This window comes from Aulonocara stuartgranti, assembly GCF_965226115.1.
Source record: "Aulonocara stuartgranti genome assembly, chromosome: 9".
Classification (NCBI taxonomy): domain Eukaryota; kingdom Metazoa; phylum Chordata; class Actinopteri; order Cichliformes; family Cichlidae; genus Aulonocara; species Aulonocara stuartgranti.
The window spans coordinates 14586534-14593845 of record NC_138960.1 but is presented as its reverse complement, the minus strand read 5'-3'; the positions used below and the strand labels follow the sequence as shown (position 1 = coordinate 14593845).

Here is a 7312-nt window from a genome sequence, read left to right as displayed (position 1 = left end):
AGAGACTCATCTCATGGGCAAGGATGAGTTTTAAACCTTCCAAGTCAAGATCGATGGTACTGAAGAAGGGCAAGGTGACGGACAAGTTCCGGTTCTCAATTTCAGGAACCATTATTCCATCCATAACGGAACAACCAGTTAAGAGCTTGGGGAAACTCTTTGACTCCAGCCTGAAAGACTCTACTGCTATTCAGAAGGCAAATGAGGAGCTGGGAGCGTGGCTTATTAAGGTGGATAAGTCCGGCTTGCCTGGAAGATTTAAAGCCTGGATCTACCAGCATTCCATCCTGCCCCGAATCCTGTGGCCCTTGCTTGTCTATACAGTTCCAATAACTACTGTGGAATCCCTTGAAAGAAAGATCAGTGGCTTTCTTCGTAAGTGGCTGGGACTTCCTCGCAGTCTCACCAGCGCTGCCTTGTATGGGACAAGCAACAGCGTGCAGTTACCCTTCAGTGGTCTCACAGAAGAGTTCAAGGTGGCTCGCACACGAGAAGCCCTACAGTACAGAGATTCTAAAGACTGCAAGGTGGCATCAGCAGGCATTGAGGTAAGGACAGGAAGAAAGTGGAAGGCTGAGAAGGCAGTTGAGGTGGCGGAGTCACGCCTAAGGCAGAAAACACTAATGGGGGTCTTAGCAACAGGGGGAGCAGGCTTGGGGTACGTCCCAAAGGCCCAGGTCAGCAGGGCACAGGGAAAGGAGAGACACCAGCTACTCCAGGAAGAGGTCCGAGCAGGTGTGGAGGAGGAGCGAGTAAGCAGAGCTGTAGGCCTTGAGCGGCAGGGAGCATGGACAAGGTGGGAGGGCACCTTGCAGCGCAAGGTCACCTGGGCAAACATCATGCAGGCAGACTTCCACCGGATCCGATTCCTAGTGCAGGCAGTATACGACACTCTGCCAAGCCCAGCAAACCTCCATCTGTGGGGAAAGCGCGAGACACCTGCCTGTCCCCTGTGCTCTGGAAGAGGGACCCTAGAACACCTCCTTAGCAGCTGCCCAAGGGCCCTGGCCGATGGTCGGTATCGTTGGCGGCACGACCAGGTGCTCAGAGTAGTTGCTGAAAAGATTGCCTCAGCAATCAGCACCAGCAAGCATCATCATGCTCCGAGGAAGGCAATCTCTTTTATTAAGGCTGGAGAGAAACCCGAAACACCTGATGACCGTAGGATACATCACTGAAGATGCGTACCAGTGCATCCAGGAGATGTGTCTTTATAGAATAAAGCACCAAATCCACACTTTTAAGCTTAAATTCTTTTTAATCAATTTTAAATCATGCTTTTTATTTTTGTTTTTTAATGTCTCTGTAAAGCACTTTGAATGACCTTGTTGTTGAATTGTGCTATATAAATAAACTCGCCTTACTGAATACTATGTCACTTATTTATGTGCAAATGTTTAATAATGAAGAACATTAAAGCATTACTGTTGGCCACATGTCGGCAAAGTTATGTGACATTAGTGATGTTTGTACTAACTTGGTTTTAAAGCCTTTAAAATATTCGCTGTTCAATAGTCGACCTTAATCTTACAGAGAATGTGATGATTTTATGGATAATTAAAGTCAGTCATATATCCACAAACACAACAAGCTGAAAGTCAGTGATGCTGCTCGGTTTGCAGTCCTGAATATCACGGCACAAGCAGGATTCACTGCACTGTTAATGTTAGCTATGTTATATTGCTGCCTCTGTTCGGTGGTGTCGAGCCAAACGGACTTTAACGTGTGTTTGAACGAGCTGACGGTTCACTCGTTAAGCTGAAAGAAAGATGCCTCCGTGCAAGCTTGAACATGTTGCGTGTGCCGTCGGAACTGGATTTCAGTCTAAACTGGTGTCCGTGTTGGTCCTGCAGAGAATCAGAGTTGGAAAAGTTGTTAATGTAGCAAAAAACAAAATGTAATGCATTTTGTTCATAATCTCTTTAAAGTCATGATCTTTTTTTTTATCGCTGTCACTGGAGTGGGTAAATGAGTCTGCAAAGTTAAAAAAACAGATTTACATTTATTGTTTATTACTTTTATCGTCATCATCCCATTTATACACATTTAAGAAATAACGTGTAAAATAACCTTTTGTTTGCATTTGGAGACTCGGCGTTTGAACCATCCCAGATATCTGCACCAGGGAACCAACTTCTCAAGCCGGTAAAAAGGTCAAGGACACAGTTACACGATCGCTAAACTAACCTGTTTTTGAATAAAAGAAAACCATATAAGCATGATCCCTGGAATCTCGGTTTAAAAAAAGAGAAGCACTACAAATTACTTTTCTTATGTTTAGTATACAGGAGTTGCTGCTCACACTCTGAGTTGCACTAGTGTGTCTGTCAGACGCCCGCACGCGCAGTCACGCCGGACACTTCCTGACCTTATTTCCACGAGCCCTCGACTCAGCTGCAAAGTTCTTACGGGGTCAGTTTCATCAGAATTATCTGCCATCATTCAGACATAAGTTGAGCAATGGTTTAACCAATTTTTTCCATCAAGCCATGAAGGGATGCCGGAATTAAACAGAACATAGGATGTAAGTTAAGGAAATATAAGTTTGACCTTGGAGCACATCTCCTTCAGCGTTCACAATAATGGATTGCATTTCTCTCAGTCAACTGACTGTTTAGGGGGGAAAGCGGCTAATAGTTAGTGGGCTCTGTGTTTGTTGTTTTTTAATCACACTAGGAGTGAACAAAAGCAGAAAACAACCCTGTAAAGATGCAGACTGTGATAGTCTGGTATATACCACAAATCTTACCAGCTGTAACTGAGTTTTTTGTGGTTTAAGTTATAAGTACGTGTCAAGACTTCTGTCTCGCAGCAACATTGCCGATGTGATCCTTCTTTTTTGTTCCCTATTAATGATCTACGGTAATATGTGATATTGCCCCCATAAAATAATAAGGCTTTAATGAAATCATTGTGATACAGAGATTTGGATTCTTGTGCGTGCAATGTGCATGAAGTAGATAAACAAGAAATTTAGTCAAGATTGGATGTACTTCTGTGTTTACCAACTGCTCCAAACTGACTTTATGCTTCATACGTGTCAACTCAGGGAACTCCTGTTGTGACCTCCCCTCTGTGAGCACACACACACGCACACACACGCACGCACACACACACATGCACACACACACACATGCACACACACACATGCACACACAGAAAGAGAGAAACAGAGATCATTAATGCAGAGGATTGCAGCAGCTCTTGTATTTTCACTCTCTGCTGGATTTTAGATGAACAGTCACATAAATCTCGCTCCAAATTATTTGAAAAAAACATCAAAGTATCACAGTATCGTGTTTTTTTGTTAGGGTCAAACTTCTCTTTGGGTAAAAATTAAGCCAACATCCAAGTGTCAAAGGTCGGTTCCAGGATGAAGGTCAAAGGGAAAGTCCCTGGGACGCTTCCGGTTATGTTTCCATCCGGCGTAGTCATCTGACGGGTCCGTGCTATATCGCCCTTCCTGACCCGGACTGGTATAACGTTTTGTAGAAAAGTTTGATCGATTCGCATGTCTGTCTGTGCTATGCTTTACAAACACTCTTAAAGAAAAACAAACATCAGCCAAACACACGGTTCATCCTGATTGTCAGGTGTCGGCCATCCAGATTCCAGAGGTGCTGTGAAAGGTCATAAAGTTAACACTGTGCTGTAAAAAGAAGGCTGGAGTGCACCGAAACTGGTAGAGATGCAGGTATCTGGTCGTCCTGGGTTCCACAGACTATAAGCTAAAAAGAATAAACACATTAAATTGCTGCACATTTGTAGAATAACATTTAAGATTACTTTAAAAATATTTTTTTATTACATTAAATGTAAACAGTCAAATGGAAGTCTTTCTAAAGTTATATCATGATATTTATATTATGAAAAGCAGATTTTTGACAATTTAAGGTTTTTACATTTTTAGATAAAATAAACACAAAAAAACAAATAACAAGAACACAAAACTGGCAAACCCAACCAAAACTGACCAAAATCTACTGAAAATACTCCCACATGACAGAACCTCTCCTCTGCCTCTCTGGCTCCATATCTCTCAATAGAACGATCTGTGGTTTGCTATCTCTCACCATCAGAACACTCCACAAATCCTGCGAATGACTCACTTCCTTATAAACAGTGTTGGCAAGTTATTTTGAAAAAGTAATTAATTATAGTTACTAGATACTTCTTCAAATAAGTCACTTAGTTAGTAACTGAGTTACAAGATTCTGAAAGTAATGAATTACTTGAAAAGTAACTATAGCGTTACTTTAAAAAAACGTTTAACCCTCTGGGCTCCAGGGGATAATTGGCCATTTTTAACTACTTTTGATTTTACCTCCATATTTCACCTTTACAAACGATTTACTTTGCCTTGTTTGGCATCATTCTTTTCAGCACAACCTCACATGTCTGAATTTACAGTCATGTTCTCATTTTGACATACTGTACTGACACAATTGATCTAAAATCAGACAAAAACATAAAATCCGAGTAGAAAAAGTTATATATTTTACTGTAACAACCACAAACATGTTTAATGAATCACATTTCATAATTTTACATGCAAATATTAATTGACAATTTTAAAATCATATGCAACAGTTTGTCGATGCAAGGCTGAGGGTGCTTTTGTAAGATCCAGGAAGAGGTGGCTGGAGGAGGGAGAACAAAATTCTGCTTTTTCAGGCTTGAAAAATACAGATCCAAAATCAACTAAATATTAATGGCACTGTCTTTGACAATCCTAGAGAAATTTCACATTTCTGTGCCAAATTCTATACTAAACTGTACAACTCAAACTATAATGAGGATGTCTCAACACTGTTTCTCAATAATATTAAAAACCTAAAAACTATTGTTGTGGAAGATAGAAGTCTCTGTGACAGCCCTCTGACTGTGGAGGAAGTTTGTAATTCTATTTCTGCACTTCAGGCCAACAAATCTCCTGGCACAGATGGTTCAACTGCAGAGTTTTATACATCATTTTCTAATCTCCTGGCTCCGTTCTTACTGCAGGTTTTCATAGAAAGTATAGAGAATAACACCCTCCCTCCTACTCTTACTCAGGGTCTCATAACACTTATTCCAAAGCCAAACAAAGACTTACTTCTTATTGATAGTTGGAGACCCGTCTGTCTGCTCAATAATGACTATGAGATTATGGCTTTAGTACTTACTAACAGAATTAAAGAGGTCTTGGATACAATTATCGATGAGACACAATCAGGCTTTATAAGAAATAGATACATTTCTAATGACATTAGACTGGTTTTAGATCTACTTGATTACTCTGATTTGGTATCTGACAATAGCTTCATTCTCTTCCTGGATTTTTAAAAGGCTTTTGATACAATTGAACATCCATTTATTTTCCACTCTTTGGAAAAATTTAGCATTTTTCTGTAAAGCTTCAAAACCTTGTACACAAATGGCAATAGCTCAATTAAAATGACTAACGGCTCCACCCCGAGATTTGACCTGTTATACAAGGAATCACCATAGCTGATAAGGAGCTCATCATCAGCCAGCAAGCTGATGACACCACACTCTTCTTGAAGAATGCAAATCAAATCCGTCCAGCCCTTAGTGTTATTAGTGATTTCTCTGAGGCATCTGGTTTATGTCTAAATCTAAAAAATGTGAATTACTAGCAATTAAAGGCTGCACTGCAAATGCTATCTGTAACATTTCTGTTAAAAAAGAAGTCACATACCCAGGACTGTTAATATCCCAAGACCAAAAGTCAAGATGCTCATCAAACTTCACTCCGATTATACAAAGTGTCGCGGTTCGAATTTTGAGGAAGAGACCTACGACTGAAAGTCCAGAGTGGGTCAACACAAAATATTTTATTAAAACACCTATAAATGGTGAAAATAGACACTGCAAAACATCAGGCTCCATCTCCCTCCGCAGGGAGCGCAGACAGAGTCCTCGGAGGTGTTCAAAAAGTGTTTTATTACACACACACAGTACACGTACAGTGTGCGGGGAAGCCTTGATCTTTCGTCTTCTCCTTTCTGCTCTTTACAGAAAGCTTTATAGCCTTTAATGACGTCAGGACAATTCCCAGACCTCCTCTATGTTCAGAACAACAAGACTTTCCCAGAATTAATACCAGATGTTTCCACTCATGTTTCCTGGGAACCTAACCAATAGTGTGTAGAGTGTGTAGTTTTGTGAAATTGTGGGTTCAGGCCAAAGAGAGTTGACTATCCTTATCTGACCTGGGCCTGCCTGGACCTGCAGCCAAGCTGGTGCTTTCTAGAATGTGTTTTATTCTGTGTGCTCTGAAATAACTGATAAATGATACATGATAAACTGATGATAAGCTGATGATAAGTAATACAGACTAATGAAGTAATGATGAAATAATGACAGTGCATGTAAATGATAACACAGTGACAGTAAAATAACATGTTTTTCTTGACAAAAGAAACACAAAAAAAAGTTCAACCAGTGGCTGCAAAGGGATTTATCTCTGAAAGGTAGAGTTTTAATTACTAAAGCTGAAGGGATATCCCGACTGGCATATGCTGCTCTCTCCTTACATCTGGATAAGAAAATTAGTAAAGACATCGACCGCATGCTCTTTAATTTTATATGGAAAAACCATAAGCAGGTCCTCTTAGCGTGGACCCTCATTTATAAACACAACTTTTCACCACACATATAACTCATCTGGAACAACAGAGATATTTTATTTCTTTTATTATCACTTTTCCTGGAAACTTGGGTCCAAAATGGGATCCTATTGGTGGCTCAGCTGGTTAATAAAGAGGGAGTACGACTTACTTACAATGAATCCCTTACACTATATAATTTCCCGTAAGTGTTTGGGAATTCTCAATGGTGCTTGGTGCCATACCCTCAGGTACTTTAATGTTATATAAAAACACTGACAGTTCAATATCTACCTCAGTCACTCTCCCTGATCCAGCTGAGTCAGCAGTGGGAAAAATCTGCTTTTCACAGGAACTTGGTAACAGCAATAAGAGAATACGTAGTTTATTCCAAGAAGATATCGTGTCTCTCCCATATATATAATATCTTACTGGAACCAACATGTTCCAGATATCACCTGGAAGACCGTCTGGATGATCCCATAAATATCTAATTGTAAACAAGGTGAAGGAAATCTCATATAAAATTCTTCATAAATGTTACCCAGCCAGTCACTATATGGTAACATTTAAAAGAGACATAAATACTAATTGAACTTTCTGTGGGGATCATCCAGAAACTGTAGCACATCTTTTTTGGTACTGTTCCTCTACACAGAGATTCTGGAAGAATTTAGCAGTTTTGTTATTGTCCATATTTT

General features: G+C 40.1%; 1 long non-coding RNA gene across 2 annotated transcripts; it reads right to left on the bottom strand.

The window, feature by feature from the left end:
* Nucleotides 1–1176: 1176 nt before the first annotated feature.
* Nucleotides 1177–7171, bottom strand: LOC309714086. 2 transcript variants are annotated; one of them, XR_014278802.1, is made up of 4 exons: nt 5702–7169; nt 2303–3073; nt 2071–2187; nt 1177–1847 (listed from the first exon to the last, which is right to left on the bottom strand). It is a non-coding gene; the product is annotated as an uncharacterized lncRNA (long non-coding RNA). The 2 variants fall into 2 exon arrangements; XR_014278801.1 differs by having other exon boundaries at nt 2071–3073; nt 5702–7171.
* Between the last annotated feature and the right edge of the window lie 141 nt (nt 7172–7312).